We start from the raw sequence: 17,598 nt of genomic DNA, 5'->3' as shown, positions 1-17,598 counted from the left end.
TTTCCGGGAATGTGGAACCTCAGGTGCTACCTCGTCTACTTGTTACCGTTAATCTGTTCGGTCTCCTTGGTCAGAACTCAGAGATCTGATAACACAAAATCTCCATGGAAAACATTAACTGGTACATATCACAACCTACTTCGATATGTTATTCATTGTTTGCACTTTACATATAATATACAGGGTCAAGCTTTATCGTTGGTATCATGTTTGTCGAATTGTTGGTCCAAAACATCTCAATATTTTTACAACCAATTTTACAACAGTTAGTGCTCTTAGTATACATGAATATATAAGAAACATGATTTTTAAACTATTTTTCATTCAGATTCATACTTAAATTTCAGTATCATTTTCTTGTTTAATTTGTATAGTTTAATTCTTAGATATACAATCTGAAACATTTATTATATAACGTAGTTATTCTTAGCAAAAAACTATTTTTTGATTAGTAACAGTGACATAACTCGTACGTAAACTAATTTTCTTTTGTTTAATTTTTATATTACGTGATTATTATAACATATATTACATTGTGTATAAAATTGAAAATATAAAAAAAATTGATTGTTACATATGAGTTTACTCCAACCAATTTCACACCGAAAACCAATGTTTTGCTAGTCCTCCATCGTTGATGCCATTTAAGCGCTTGATTAATAAATCTACATTAACATCCTACAGAAAACTTTTTCACCAAATAAAGAACGTTTTTTTTAGAGAGATGAGTGAGAGATGCAATTGGAACATAGGTTTATTTATTTATTATTTTTTTAATTATTATTTTATTTAATGGGTATAACAATTAGAGTAGATTTACTTACCTTTTTTTACTAGGGGTTCACTACAACACGCAATCATGTAGCGACTAAGGCTATATTGATCACAAAGGTCGTCGCTATAACTAACCTGTTCTCAATGATTTTTGTAGGATTGTTTAAACTTTTCTGCTTTTTTCTACCCTATATCGACGACATGTCGTTGATACAGGGTGGGCCAAAGTTTTGGAGGGATTTGCAAAATTGACCGCTAACTTGAAACCCTTTTTCAATGACTTGTCGTTATATCTTAAATTAACTTTTTTTTATTTTTATATTATTGGTTGATAAATTAACAAAAAGAAAAAAATAGAAAATATATAAATCACCTTGTTTCGACGACTTGTTTTCGCTATAACTTAAATTAACTTTTTTTAAATATATTTATTATTGGTTGATAAATAAATAAAAAGAAAAAATAAATAATAAATAATAATAATAATAATAAATAAATCACTCTATTACGACGAAATGTCCTTGCTAAATGTTAAAATAACTTTATTTATTTTTTATTAATGATTAAATTAAAATATATAATTATTAAAACTATTTTTTTTTTCACTTTCTATTTGTTTTATATGCATGTGCTTTACTAATTATTTTGTTTTTCTAATAATATGTTTGTATTATTAAAACAATATGTTTGTATTATTATCGATTGTTGGATGGATGGATCAATGGATGGTGGATGGATGGATGGATGGATGCACTACTAGAAAAAATGTTTTTAATGACACACATTGCGTGTCATTAAATGCTACAGATAGCACGCAAATACGTATAGTTAATAGCCCGATCATACATAAAAAATGACATGTACCCGAGTGTCATGTTTAATGACACACATTAATTGCAGACATTGTGACACACATTTATGACCCGCGTTCTCTCATAGATACTTTCTTTTTCCTTCTTTAACTTTTTCTCATTCGAGGTTTTCTTCTTTGACTTTTTCTTCTTTGATATTTTCTTCTTTAGCGTTTCCTTTGACTTTTTATTCTTACCCCATGTGTTCTCAAACCCCGCAAATAGTCGTACACATCTTCACCTGATAATGGAGTTTTTATAATATCACTCTCTTGTTGATTGTTCAAGACTTTTTTTTTCTTTTACGAAAAGGATGCTCAAGTAGGAGAAATCTTTTATGGCCAAGAAAGCATACTTTTTTGGACTTTGGCAACCATTGTGAATGAGTATTCTCTTAACATATTGGACAAGCATGATAAGCTTTGGTAACACACCCCGAAATATTACCATATGCGTTTATAGTCCAAAGTAATACCGCACTTAGATTGAAATACTCTTTCTTATAAGCATCAAATGTCTTAACGCATGTTTCCCATAAGAGCTTTAGATCTTCTATCAATGGTGCAAAGTAGAAATTAATATTGTTACTAAGCTGGTTGGTCCCTGATATTAATAGAGTCAACATCATGAATTTTCTTGACGTACACAAATAAGAGGATAGATTATGCGTTATTAGGATAACGGGCCAATAGTTATGTTTGGAACTTAATGACTTGTGAGGATTAATACCATCAACAGACAAGGCTAATCTAATATTCCTATCTTGTTTTTCAAATTCTTTCCACGTGTTGTCAACAAGCTTCCAAGAAGGGGAATCACGAAGATGAGTTAGCTTACCATTATTGACCCATCCTCGTCCATACTAAGTTAGGTCATGGGCAATTTCTGGTGATGAAATGTCACACCCGGCCCTGAGCGGCGGAAACAGCCGGGCGCGCACGAGTGGGGATTGATACTTAAGCACGGGCCATTGCAAAACATTCAAAGATTTTCATTGCGCATGAAATGTTTAATACAAATACATTACATTGATTAAGATTACAAAAAAAAAAACATTCAAGTATAAAACTGAAGATTTCCTCGCCATATCCCCTTGCGCGGCGGGTAACCGTGCGCATCGAGGGGATAAAACCAAAATCTTCCAAAAAGCTTGTTTTAGATGTTCAGCGTGTGGTGCTCTAAGTGTGACTCCATGCGCTACCTAGCTATCTCCTGAAAGACACGTAAAAACATTTGAATCAGTATAAACTGAGTGAGTTCACAAGTTTTAGTAACTTGATAAATCGTATTGCATCATAATCATTCTGAAACATAATTCTGTTAGCATCATTAAAACACATGCTTGGTAAAACATAGTTCTATCAACATATTCTGATAAAATCGTTCCGCGGGTTACGCGCTAACATTTCTGGGAACTGTGCTCGTTTGTGTAAGTGGCGCTGCCACTACGAGCTAAGATAACGTAATACCGTCCCGCGGGTTACGCGCGGACACTTCTGGAAAACTGTGCTCATCTGTGTAAGTGGCGCTGCCACTACGAGCGAATATATGCTGTAATACCGTCCCGCGGGTTACGCGCGGACGTTGTGCCGGAAAACAAGGCGCTCGTCTGCGTAAGAGGAGCGACCTCTACGAGCGGGCTTAATCCCATAGTACTGCCCCGTGACATGCTAGGCACTCGTCTGTGTAAGAGGTGCGACCCCTACGAGTGGGCGGATCAAACCAGCAGTCCCTACCCTTAGAGTTCCAATGGTAAAGTGATCACTTACTCGAATCTGGTGCACTATCATCGAAAAACCATAGATAACTGTTCGCATTGCTCATCATGAAACATAACTTAAACACGTAATCGTTTGCTTAGCTTGTAAGTATACCATGATAAAACATTATTTAAGTACGTGTCCCTCGCCCCGAAAACAGTTTAAAATAGTGAAAACAGTGAAAATGGGGCTGTGAGACTCACCTGTGGTTCTTGTTAAGGGATTAATCGAGATTCGGGTTTTCTTGGTGTTGGCCTCGGAATCGAAGGTCTAGAATACGATTAAATAACAAATATATATATTAAGATCAAGATATAAGGGTTGGAAAGTAGATCTCAAGGTTATAATCTCGGCTTACCTAGTAACAGGATCGGAGCTGGAAACAATGGATACTTGGGAAAAGATTAGTGCAAGTTTGTAGTTCTTTGAAGTGTGTTTTGGGTGATAATTTAGGCTACAAATTTATAGGCAAACTCAAGGGAACATAATCCCTTGCTTTAGGGAATTGTAATCTTTTGAAATGATGATAAGGTATGGAAATTATTATTATTTATTAAAAAGAGTAGAAAAGTAGATTAAAGATTCTGGTTTGATATGGACAGGACATGCAGGGCTGTGGTTGGTGAGAGTGGGTGGCTGGCAGTTGACTTTTACAGTTTGCTTTTTCAGTGCTTTAGACAGTGTACAGTAAAAAGAAGTTTTCTGAAACACGCAACCGCCCTCTTTTGGGCGGGGACAATTTCCTTAAATCTGATCATTTTGACTAAGTGTTCTGCGCGTATAACTTGGTGCGCATAGCTTCCTGCGTGTAGAACATTTCTTTGCTGCGGGTAGGTGCGTAACCTTCTCGCAGTTAGGGACATTTGAGTTTCATTTGTAGATTCTCCAGGTGGTTTTGGTATTTCAACATAGTGATCAGTCATGTTGAAGTCAATTCCATCCTGGAGCTTCAGACAAACTAGCTCTCAACGTTCCCGCCATGCGGGTAGGTTAGTTCCCTTCCGCACGCGCATAAACGATGTAGGATGCACCCGCCTTAGCATCATGCGGGATGGTCAACCCATAGACAACATAACGTTTAAGTTACATGAAAACATAAGGCCAAAACGTTCACGCATGGCGCATATAACATATGCTCACGCTGGTTCTTAACATGGTGCGCTCGCGCAGGGCGCACATAACACATGCACGCGCTGACTAACATGGCGCGCTCGCGCAGGGCAAACATAAATGTCCGCGCTGATTCTAACATATTCTCGCGCCGGGCGCACATAATGTGCCCGCGCTGATTCTTAACATAGCGCGCTCGCGCAGGGCGCACATAACAAATGCACGCGCTGACTAACATGGCGCGCATAATATTTACAATCACCTAATTATTAGGTTGATTACTTAGTTTAAGGGGTTGGGAATTTACCGGGTGTCACATTCTCCCCTCGTTAAACGAATTTCGTCCCGAAATTTAGGAGACGTTGCTGGCAGAAGCCATATTCTGAAAGAGGTGTGGGTATTTTATGCGCATCTGATCTTCTCTTTCCCAAGTGAATTCAGGCCCACGCCTTGAGTTCCATTGAACTTTTACCAACTTGATTCTGCTTCTGCGCAACCTTTGTTCTTTCCAATCGGTTACTGCTATAGGCTCTTCTACGAAGTGCAGCTGTTTGTCAATATGAATTTCTTCCACCGGTAAAATCAACGTTTCGTCAGATAAACATTTCTTGAGGTTGGATACATGAAACGTATCATGAACTCCACTGAGTTCGGCGGGTAGACGGAGTTTATAAGCAACTGGACCGATCCTCTCCAGGATCTCAAATGGTCCAATGTAGCGCGGATTTAGCTTTCATCGCTTACCGAAACGGGGGACTCCCTTCCATGGAGAGACTTTCAAAAGTACTTTATCCCCTACTTGAAACTCCAACGGTTTCCTTCTCATATCAGCATAACTTTTCTGTCTGTCGCGTGCTGCCTTAAGGCGATCCCTTATCTGAAAAATCTTGTCTGTTGTTTCTTGGATCACTTCTGGACCAGTCATTTGCTTGTCGCCCACTTCAGCCCAACACAGTGGGGATCTACACTTGCGCCCATATAAAGCTTCGAACGGCGCAGCCTTAATGCTTGTGTGATTTTTCTTTTGAAAATATTCTTTGAAAAATAATTCATGCGATTCCCCAAAGGTTATAGTCTAGGTTAAAAACTTCTTTTCCTAGTTCGCTATAACCAGTGCTCTGATACCAATCTGTCACACCCGGCCCTGAGCGGCGGAAACAGCCGGGCGCGCACGAGTGGGGATTGATACTTAAGCACGAGCCATTGCAAAACATTCAAAGATTTTCATTGCGCATGAAATGTTTAATACAAATACATTACATTGATTAAGATTACAAAAAAAAAAACATTCAAGTATAAAACTGAAGATTTCCTCGCCATATCCCCTTGCGCGGCGGGTAACCGTGCGCATCGAGGGGATAAAACCAAAATCTTCCAAAAAGCTTGTTTTAGATGTTCAGCGTGTGGTGCTCTAAGTGTGACTCCATGCGCTACCTAGCTATCTCCTGAAAGACACGTAAAAACATTTGAATCAGTATAAACTGAGTGAGTTCACAAGTTTTAGTAACTTGATAAATCGTATTGCATCATAATCATTCTGAAACATAATTCTGTTAGCATCATTAAAACACATGCTTGGTAAAACATAGTTCTATCAACATATTCTGATAAAATCGTTCCGCGGGTTACGCGCGAACATTTCTGGGAACTGTGCTCGTTTGTGTAAGTGGCGCTGCCACTACGAGCTAAGATAACGTAATACCGTCCCGCGGGTTACGCGCGGACACTTCTGGAAAACTGTGCTCGTCTGTGTAAGTGGCGCTGCCACTACGAGCGAATATATGCTGTAATACCGTCCCGCGGGTTACGCGCGGACGTTGTGCCGGAAAACAAGGCGCTCGTCTGCGTAAGAGGAGCGACCTCTACGAGCGGGCTTAATCCCATAGTACTGCCCCGTGACATGCTAGGCACTCGTCTGTGTAAGAGGTGCGACCCCTACGAGTGGGCGGATCAAACCAGCAGTCCCTACCCTTAGAGTTCCAATGGTAAAGTGATCACTTACTCGAATCTGGTGCACTATCATCGAAAAACCATAGATAACTGTTCGCATTGCTCATCATGAAACATAACTTAAACACGTAATCGTTTGCTTAGCTTGTAAGTATACCATGATAAAACATTATTTAAGTACGTGTCCCTCGCCCCGAAAACAGTTTAAAATAGTGAAAACAGTGAAAATGGGGCTGTGAGACTCACCTGTGGTTCTTGTTAAGGGATTAATCGAGATTCGGGTTTTCTTGGTGTTGGCCTCGGAATCGAAGGTCTAGAATACGATTAAATAACAAATATATATATTAAGATCAAGATATAAGGGTTGGAAAGTAGATCTCAAGGTTATAATCTCGGCTTACCTAGTAACAGGATCGGAGCTGGAAACAATGGATGCTTGGGAAAAGATTAGTGCAAGTTTGTAGTTCTTTGAAGTGTGTTTTGGGTGATAATTTAGGCTACAAATTTATAGGCAAACTCAAGGGAACATAATCCCTTGCTTTAGGGAATTGTAATCTTTTGAAATGATGATAAGGTATGGAAATTATTATTATTTATTAAAAAGAGTAGAAAAGTAGATTAAAGATTCTGGTTTGATATGGACAGGACATGCAGGGCTGTGGTTGGTGAGAGTGGGTGGCTGGCAGTTGACTTTTACAGTTTGCTTTTTCAGTGCTTTAGACAGTGTACAGTAAAAAGAAGTTTTCTGAAACACGCAACCGCCCTCTTTTGGGCGGGGACAATTTCCTTAAATCTGATCATTTTGACTAAGTGTTCTGCGCGTATAACTTGGTGCGCATAGCTTCCTGCGTGTAGAACATTTCTTTGCTGCGGGTAGGTGCGTAACCTTCTCGCAGTTAGGGACATTTGAGTTTCATTTGTAGATTCTCCAGGTGGTTTTGGTATTTCAACATAGTGATCAGTCATGTTGAAGTCAATTCCATCCTGGAGCTTCAGACAAACTAGCTCTCAACGTTCCCGCCATGCGGGTAGGTTAGTTCCCTTCCGCACGCGCATAAACGATGTAGGATGCACCCGCCTTAGCATCATGCGGGATGGTCAACCCATAGACAACATAACGTTTAAGTTACATGAAAACATAAGGCCAAAACGTTCACGCATGGCGCATATAACATATGCTCACGCTGGTTCTTAACATGGTGCGCTCGCGCAGGGCGCACATAACACATGCACGCGCTGACTAACATGGCGCGCTCGCGCAGGGCAAACATAAATGTCCGCGCTGATTCTAACATATTCTCGCGCCGGGCGCACATAATGTGCCCGCGCTGATTCTTAACATAGCGCGCTCGCGCAGGGCGCACATAACAAATGCACGCGCTGACTAACATGGCGCGCATAATATTTACAATCACCTAATTATTAGGTTGATTACTTAGTTTAAGGGGTTGGGAATTTACCGGGTGTCACATGAAAACATTCTTCTAAATCTTAGGATGTGTGGAAATACCATAAACTTTTGAAGGAACATTTTTGTACCTTTCCTCCAATGGGATGCGCCACAAGCTAGACAATGAGAAGAATCCTTATGTTCTTTCAATAATAGAACACAATCATTTTCACATGCATGAATCTTTTCATATTCTAGACCTAGTCCTTCTAGCAACTTATTGGCCTCATATATTGAGCTAGGAGTTGTATTATCTAATGGAAACACATCTTTTAAGGTACCAAACAATCAAAACTAGCATCAGACCAACCTTGTTGACCTTTCAAATGTTGGAAATTCAATAATCCACTAAGTCCATTATACTTGACTTATCACATTCTTCAAGAAGTGATTTCAATGAATCAGGGTATTTCTCAGCATATGCGAAGGCATCATTTAGCATTTTCTTTGTATAATTATAATCACTTGTATAATTATAAATAAAGTCAGGAGGCCTAGATTTATCAGGAAGTTTTTCTCCACTAAAAGACGAAACCTTATAATTTTTTTGAAACCGTGGGCAAACAAATGATAACGGACATTATCAATAGAGTGGTGACACAAATTGTTACATTTTACACAAGGACATGGCATAACTTTGATTTTGGATTATTACTTTGCACAAACTCTAAAAAGGCCTCCACAGCTTCCTCGTATGCATTAGATAATCTATTAGACGAAATTCATGATTTATCAACAACCATTTGTTTCTACTTTAACACAATGACAGCAAACAAAATCAAACTTTATACCTAAATTATTAAAATTTATAGACAATACAACACCATGTAGCAAATCAGAAACAAATCATATTTTTCTGTAACCTTCATTTTAGGATAATCATGTAGCAAGTATGCAACACCAATATCCAAGTATCCCACCTTAACTATCAGAACCTGTAAATTTTACACGCTCAAACCCTAATACTCCTCATTATTAAGCATATATTCTATACACAGTGGCACACACACACACATACACACACACTAAACACATTGCTAATTGTACCACACATTATTGATTGATAACCAGACAAATTTTTTTTATCTACCACGACAATTCGCAAAAACAACCCTAAAAGATCATAATAACACTTTAGTAGTCATACCTACACTATAATCTAGTCAAAGAAGTCCAATGCCTTTTAATAATCATCACAAATTTCAAAAAAAAAAAGAAAGAAAAAAGAAAAGAAATTAAACAGTCCGTTAAACCCTAGATGAAATTGAAGGTAAAATTGGCAGTAGAACAAAGTAACATTGAAGGCACATACCTCACAGTAGTTGAACTTTTGCAAATAATCCTTCAGTTGAATGAAAATTTACTTCAAATAAGCAACCCTAGATGCTATCGTGTGCCAAAAACAAAATTGTGGGCTGAACGCAAGATGGCGTACGGTGGTGTAGTGGGACTGATGGTGAAGATCGTTGGTTGAAATTGACTGATGGTGAAGATCGATGTTCAATTGTGAAGGAAACTTACTGAATGATAAGTGTGTTGGGTGCTACATGGGAGGATGGGCTAGTGTTTATTTTTTATTTGATTTCAAGATGACATGCAAATATGTCACACATGGTTTATTTTTTAATTTATGACATTGGTTCTATGATGTACAAAAATAGGTGTCATAACTCTTCTAATTTTTGAAAAATATAACCTTTTTTAATGACACGCATATTTGCGCATCATAAATCACCGCATGCCATAGTGCGCATGTTATTAAAAGCATTTTTTTTTCTACTAGTGATGGATCAATGGATGGTTTATCCGGATGACATTTTTCAACTATCAAAACAAAGAAGTTGCGATGAAATTTATATCAACGACATGTCGTTAATACAGGCTATCTCGACGACAAACTGGGGATATAGCGATAATAATTGTCTTCGAAATAGGCCTAGTTTGTTGTAGTGATTGTTAGGTAATTTTACACCTCATTAACGGAAAAAGTTAACGACGATTAGTGAAAATGACCAAATGTCTTACAAATCTTCAAACAAATAACCTTATTAGTTAAGTTTAAAAAAATACAATTTAAGGTAAACTTAAAAGATGAAATTTATGTTTATACTCAATTTTATTGTCCTTTATCTTCGAAATTGTTCTGTTTTGTTCTTCACGTTTCCAAATTCAAAGAAGCTTGTCCTTTAGCCATAGGTCATTAGCCATACACATGAGGATAAATTGGTAATTTTAACTATCTAATAAAAAATAAATAAATAAATAAATAACAAAAACAAATTTAAAAACTTAATATAAAATATATATACACCCATCACGTATCTCTTCTTCTACCTCACTCCAACTTAGCACACCTGCCGTAGCTACCTCTAACCTCCAGCCACAACCAACCCCCACCTGCTACCACCAACACAACCACCAGGCCTAACCATTTACACCATCACCGCCATTCACTACCACACCACACCAAATCTAAACCCTATCGCAGCCACTACAACAACCGTCTCCATCGTTGAAGCTTTAACCAGGCGATGGAAAATCAAAGCCAAAGAAGGAGGCGGATGTATGTTGCAACATCGGTGGATATTTGTGGTGGTTGCAGGTGCCGATTTCTAGTTAAAATGAGCTTGACACCTTCAACTGATTCCGCACCAAATTTGGAATTGAAATCATAACCGATTGCCAGCGGGGTTTAATTTAAAACAAGTTTGGGGCTTTAGTCGACGCCGACACAAAGTCTTCGGCACCGTGTAATTCATGGTTAATTGCTCCCAACAACAACGATTTGGGATAGGGATTTGGTGACCAGGATAGGATTATATCATATTCACACTAGGGCTTTGTTTTAGCAAAATCAGTTAGGGGATTTCAAAACCCTAACTTGCAATCACAAATCGGTATATGTTATTACAGTTAGAGTTTCAAGGAAGAAGAATATCAGGCATGTTATTTGGCTGACGGGTTAATAAACTGTTTCAACTCTGGTAATTGTGGTGGTTGTTTTTACGGTGGTGGTGGTGATGGGGGTGGTCGAGAAAGAGAGAGTGATGAGTTTTTAAATTTATTTTTTTTATTTATTATAATGTTTTCAATTAGATGGGTAAATTACCAATTTACCCTCATGTGCAAAGCATATGGCCTAACTTAAAAATGAAATTTAACGGGGTTAGGGCTAAAGGATAAATGCTATTGGATTTAGAAACCTAAAGGCAAAACAAATCAATTTTGAAGATAAAGAATAATAAGCGAAATTCAGTACAAACATAAAAGACGATATCTGTAATTCTGTCTTTTTATTAATACGATGTTCTTGATATATTGAAAAAAATTAACATATAAACTATATGCTGTGATAAAGCATCATGTTTAAGTGTAGCATGTTTAATAAGTTATATATTTATAAATTTACAAACCGTTTATCAACTTTATAAATAAATATAAATTTTATGAATTCAGTTTTATGAAAATTATGAGAAAAAAACACAGTTACTGGTTCGTTCGTGAGTTCATTAATGGATATCAATGCGTCTTAATCGAAAATTGACAGCTCTAAATATTGCTATTAAGAAAAATAAAAGAAGAAAAGTAAAGTTTTTGTTGACCTTTTGGAACAAATGTACTTTTCAGAAATTAAGAGCTCAAGAAACAAACTTGAATTGACTATATAAGCTAGAACTTAACCAACTCAAAGTCTTGCTAATTAGGATTATTTAAATAAGAGAGAAACGTAACAAGCGTATGTTTATCCGTTGACAGCTTGACCCACAATATAAACTAAACTTAAATAAATAGGTCCCAAATTAAATAACTAGATATAACTTAGTAACAACTAAACTACCCTTATGAATTTCGACCAACATGTGAACTTTAACGATTAACTCGAGCATTCATGACCGTCGAATAAGCGTTGTGGTCCTTGCTTGATCAGATGGTTAAAGTTTAATATTATATTACTTTTGCAGGATACCCTCCATTAGTGGTTGCAAATGGTGGGTTTTCAGGCCTCTTTCCTGGTTCCAGCTACAATGCATACTCGTTTGCTCTTAGTACTAGTGTACCCAATGTGATTCTGTGGTGTGATGTACAATTAACCAAAGATAGTATTGGCATATGTTTCCCAAATCTGAATCTTGAAAACTCCTCTACAATAGCTTCCACGTTTGATAAGGGAGGAAAGACGTATAATGTAAACGGAGTATCTGTAACAGGATACTTTCCTGTTGATTTCACCATTGCTGATCTGGACAGAGTCTTTTGTAAGTTCACCTTTTCAAATTTCATACGGTTGGTCAATGTTTAGTAATAGTATGGTCATTTATAAATAATATTGTTGTAACAGTAAGACAAGGGATCTACTCTAGAGTTCCATATTTTGATGACGCTTACAAAATTCTTACTGTTGATGAGTTCGCGGGAATATTACTACCACATTCACCGGCAGGATTGTGGTTGAATATTGAGCATGACGCGTTTTACAACCAGCATAAGTTGAGCATGAGAAGTTATGTGTTGGCTACTTCAAGAAAATTTGGAATCAAATATATCTCGTCACCTGAAGTGAACTTTCTAAAAAGTATCGTGACAGGATTCAGTCCAAAATCAACCAAATTAGTATTTCGGTTTATTGGATACGATAAAATTGAGCCTACAACCAACAAAACTTATGCTTCTCTTTTGAGGAACCTGACATTCATCACAACATTTGCCCAAGGAATTATTGTTCCTAAATCATATATATGGCCTGTTGGGGATGATTTTTATCTGCAGTCATCGACTTCTTTGGTAGCAGATGCTCATAAAGCGGGCCTAGAAGTTTTTGATTCTGATTTTCAAAATGATGCTCCACTCCCGTATAATTACAGTTATGACCCCGTACGAGAGTATCTTCAGTATGTTGACAATGGTGTGTTTTCTGTTGATGGTGTGCTTTCTGATAACCCAATAACCCCATCTGCAGCATTTGGTAAGTCATCAACATGATTATGTTTCTTTGTTCTTGTTGCTAATTTCTATGTAATTCTACAGATTGTTTATCCGACTTGGGGAATAACCACACTCAAACAAAACCTTTGATCATATCATATGAAGGAGCAAGTGGTGATTACCTGGGGTGTACTGATTTGGCGTATGAAAAAGCTGTTAATGACGGTGCAGATATTATTGATTGCCCTATTCAAATAACAAGCGATAGGATACCTATTTGTTTAGGTTCAATTAACCTCCTTGATAGAACGAATGTCGCCCAGTCAGAATTTACTAATTTTATAACCATCCCTGAACTTCAATCTGGTGCTGGAATATTTACATTCAGTCTCACATGGGACCAGATTAAGACATTACAACGTAAGTATTATACTCGCTAGTTTTATATCATCAATGTACTGGTTTTTCTTATTTTCTTATTGTTTTTTTAATATTTTAGCTGTAATTTACACACCGTATACAAACTACACGTTACCAAGAAATCCAAGGGCTGTTAATGATGGCAACCTTTCAAGACTATCCGACTTTTTGGACTTTGCTAGTAATGCTACTTCAGTCTCTGGTGTCTTGATCAACATTAAGGTGAGTCAACATAGTTCATTCATGTATTAACTGATACAAAAGCAATACCCTTTATGTTCTTCCAACTTGCAGAATGCCGCTTTCTTAGCTGCAGAACAGGGATTGAGTGTAACAGATGCTGTAATGAACGTTTTGAATGAATCCAGAATAAATAACCAGACAACCAAAAAAATCTTGATTCAGTCATCGGATAGTGCCGTTCTGAAATTTTTCAAGGCAAGAAGCAACAAGCATGAGCTTGTTTATGAAGTTGATAAGAATATACGTGATGCGCTCAATTCAAAAATTTAGATATCAGTGAATTTGCCAATTCTGTTATTATTGGGAAAGAATCCGTGTATCCTAGAAATAATGGTTTTCTTGGTAATCAAACTGATGTTGTTGCAAAGCTTCACGCTTTCAAGCTCCCTGTATATGTACAATTTTACAACAATGAGTTTGTTTCACAGCCATGGGACTTCTTTTCGGACCCGTATGTTGAAATTAACACGTATGCTAATGGTGCTGGTGTTAATGGTGTTATTACATCTTATCCGGCTACATCTTCCAGATACAGAAGTAAGTTTGTTTATCTTGTTACCTCTCACTTTTTAGGTCAAATCATTAGGTTTTAAGTTCACTGCAAATGCTACACAATCTTATTGCCTATAGAACAAAACTTTACACGCTAATTAGTATGATTTCTTGAAACTTTTAGAATTTAGAACACTTTCTTTTCCATTTAATTTTATGGTTAAAATTTGTTGTATTTTTTGGTTTCTTGATCATAATTTCAAACTTTTTTATATTACATTTTGGTGGGATTTAGGAAACCGTTGTCTACGATTACCAGAAGATCAGAGACCATTGTACATGAGTCCAACAATGCCTGGTCAACTACTGCCGCTCATGACACCTCAATTGATGTCACCTGCTGAGGCTCCTAGCCCTGTTTTGGACGATGCTGATGTAGCTCAAGGGCCCTTACCTCCTGCAAAGCCATCTCCACCAGCTGGAAATGGTACAGCGGCACCGCCACAGGCTTCACCAAGTGGTCAGCAACCTAAAACTGCGGTGGGGATTCTGTTTTCTGTTGTTGCTGTTGTTGGGACAATTGCATTGTTGTTTTGAGGAGGCAAATATGCAGCCAGTTCATTCTATGTTCCTTGTTCATGACTGCTTTGTCATTTGATTCGACAATAACGTTGCTTACTGGTTTATGTGTGGTATGCATGTTATATAACCAAAGGGCTTTGGCCTAGTAGTTTCAAGATTTGTGAAACGGTCTCTTCATGAGAGGTCGAAGGGTTCATGTCATGTGGTGAACAATAACACATAACAAAGAGCATTGACATCACCTCCTCTAAAATTTTTGTGAGAGAAATCTCTAAAATTTTTTTAGAAGATTGTAATTGGTTGTGAGTGAAGGAGATAGAAAATTTTAAAGAAATGGGTAAATTTTGAGTAAATTTGGAGGAACACTATTTATCATCTATTTAATTTTTAATACATTTAAAAGTGGTTGTAAGTGAAGGAGATAAAAGATGTATTGTTTTTTAATTGTATATGAGAGAGAAAATATAGTGTTTTTTAATATAATTATAGAGATGAAGATGGAAAAGCTGATGGGAATGCTCTAATAGTAGATTAGATTGCTTTAATAATAATAATAATAATAATAATAATAATAATAATAATAAGGCAACATGTAAATAAATAATCCCACCTTTTGTGGATTGGCCTTTTAATTATTTTTGTCTCAATGGACCTCCGTTAAAACCAATTAACGTCGTTAATTTTTTTCCGAGTTTCAAACCGATGTTTTAGGGCTTGATTGGAAGAAGGATAAGAGTCTATTGATATAAAACTTATCTCAAAATGGTGATTCAAATGACTGGCTTGATTTTTATTAATTGAAAATTCAAACAACAGAATTGAAACACTGTTTCGTCATTTGGATCACATTTTCTAGATAAGTTTACATTAGTTGACTTGTATCATTCTTCTGATCAAAATTCCTAAAACATCGGTTTGAAACTCGGAAAAAAAAAACTTAATGACGCTAGGTGTTTTTTAACGGTGGTCCATTGAGACAAAAATAGCTGAAAGGTTGGACCGTTTGTAATGATTTTTAAAGGTGATTGAGGTTGGCTAATACATAAAATGTGAGATTATTTATTTTCAATTTACCTAATAATAATAATAATAATAATAATAATAATAATAATAATAAAGGTGGGAACTATTGTTCCAAAAAAAAAATTAAGTAAACCAATAAACTTTAAATGTCCACCAAAATTAATTACAATACATAATGTAAAAGAAGAAAGAATACAATACCGAACTTTAAATTGCAAGAAATAAAAATAATTAAGAACAATGAATTATAAAAACAAAAATGAAAGAAAACAAAGCAGATACACTTCTAGCTGCCATGATACAACAGCCCATTACCTGGACTTTTACAAATCTAGAATCAAGATCTGCATTTTTGACCGATATATGACAGTTTTGACCAAATTGCCCATGCATTTCTGTGGCCAATGCCTAATAGTTTTGATTGAAAATTTGTTGGAATACCGTATGCCCGAGACGCATAATCAGGTTAATGTGGCTAGCCGTGTTTGATCCAAGTCGGGTCATACCCAATAACGAGTTAGACACACACCAATTATGTATTTGTTGAGATATGATCTATAAAACAAATACAGAACACGACACATTCAGAAATCGGGTTTCTGAATAATTACTTGAAAGTGTTAAATAAATTAATTGGTTAATTTATTTATTCAAATAATTATTATTGGAATGATTATTTAACCATGTGTTCCTTTATAAAATGTTTTATAAAATATGGGGTGTTTATATATTTTATAAGGTATAAAACATATGATAAAAACATGAGTCATACACACTCCATACACTTGGTCAAAGTTGGTAAGGTTTGTTGGAGGTTGAGTAAGGATCACTTGACTAAAACCTAACAAATGATTTGATTGAGATATGATCTCATTATATAAAAGGTTCAAGACTTTCAAGTAAATAATAACAACAACAACTCTTCCTTTCTTTCTTTCTTTCTTGTTTACGGCAAAAAGAAAAGGAAGGGCTCGGGTCTCGGGTTTTTCGTGTTCAAGCTTCCTAGCATAGCTCGGTGTGTGTTGGAGGCTCGGGGTATATTCCGTTTGAGGGTTTTCCTTTGAAAGTCTAGCATTCACATCATCATCTTCTTCAACCATCTACTAAACTCTTAAAGGGTTAAGAATGTAAGTGTTTACAAGCTTGATAGTTTAGCTTTTCCGTATCATTTGATCCTTGCTTCGGGTTTCTAGTAAATAGATTATTGGTAATCTTATAACATGAATAAACTAGGTTATTCATGAACATATACATATATAAACACATGGATACATATGTTTAGTTTGTAAATATCACGCTTCCGCCTTAATTGTGACTAGTCAAATGGTTAACTAAGCTTGTTAATTTCATAGAAACCCAACAAATGGCATCAAGAGCCGGGATACGGGAAACTAAGCTTCGGGTTCTCGGTTTTATATTTTTTCCCCTTGAAAGATTTTATACAAAAATTAACATGCATGATTTTTTTTTGTATTTAATCTTGTTATTGTTTTTTGGCTTGGTTCAAAAAAAAAAAAAAAAAAAAAAAATTAAAACCGAGTAAATGGGCCGAAGCCCAATTCGGGTGAATTTGGGCCGAAGCCCACTTTAACATGGTTATTGGGCTAACCGGAAATTAAAGGGAAAAGCTTTATGGGCCGAAGCCCATTTTTGGTTAAATGGGCCGAGCCCATGAGTTTTTTAATTGGGCCGAAGCCCATGTGTTTTGCACATGTGGGCCGAAGCCCATAATCTAGTTATTGGGTCAAGCCCAAATGGGTTGGGCTAGGCCCGATAAAGTCAAGGGGTTTTGGAACGGGTTCTTAAAACATAACGGGTTATGTTTGTTAAAACTAGACCGAGCCGTAGACCAAAGTGGATGTTTGTTTGTGGTTGATGTTGTGATTGTAGTTAATTATTCAAAGTTTCGGTTTGTAATAATTAATTAGGGGCTATTTTGTAATTATTTATTCATATGGGTATGTAATAAATAGGTTATTTGTAATATCTTTATTTTATAGAAAAAATGTATTAGGACATT

At 36.4% G+C, this 17,598-nt stretch overlaps 1 pseudogene; it reads left to right on the top strand.

Annotated features, from left to right (window-relative positions):
* Positions 1-14,570, top strand: LOC143547230 (glycerophosphodiester phosphodiesterase GDPDL3-like; annotated as a pseudogene).
* The last annotated feature ends 3,028 nt before the right edge of the window (positions 14,571-17,598 follow it).

The sequence above is a fragment of the Bidens hawaiensis genome, unplaced genomic scaffold (assembly GCF_021521415.1).
Source record: "Bidens hawaiensis isolate Kalapana, Puna unplaced genomic scaffold, B.hawaiensis_p1.1 tig00014660_1, whole genome shotgun sequence".
NCBI lineage: Eukaryota > Viridiplantae > Streptophyta > Magnoliopsida > Asterales > Asteraceae > Bidens > Bidens hawaiensis.
Note: the sequence above shows the minus strand (reverse complement) of the source record. Positions and strands in the feature narration are given on the sequence as shown.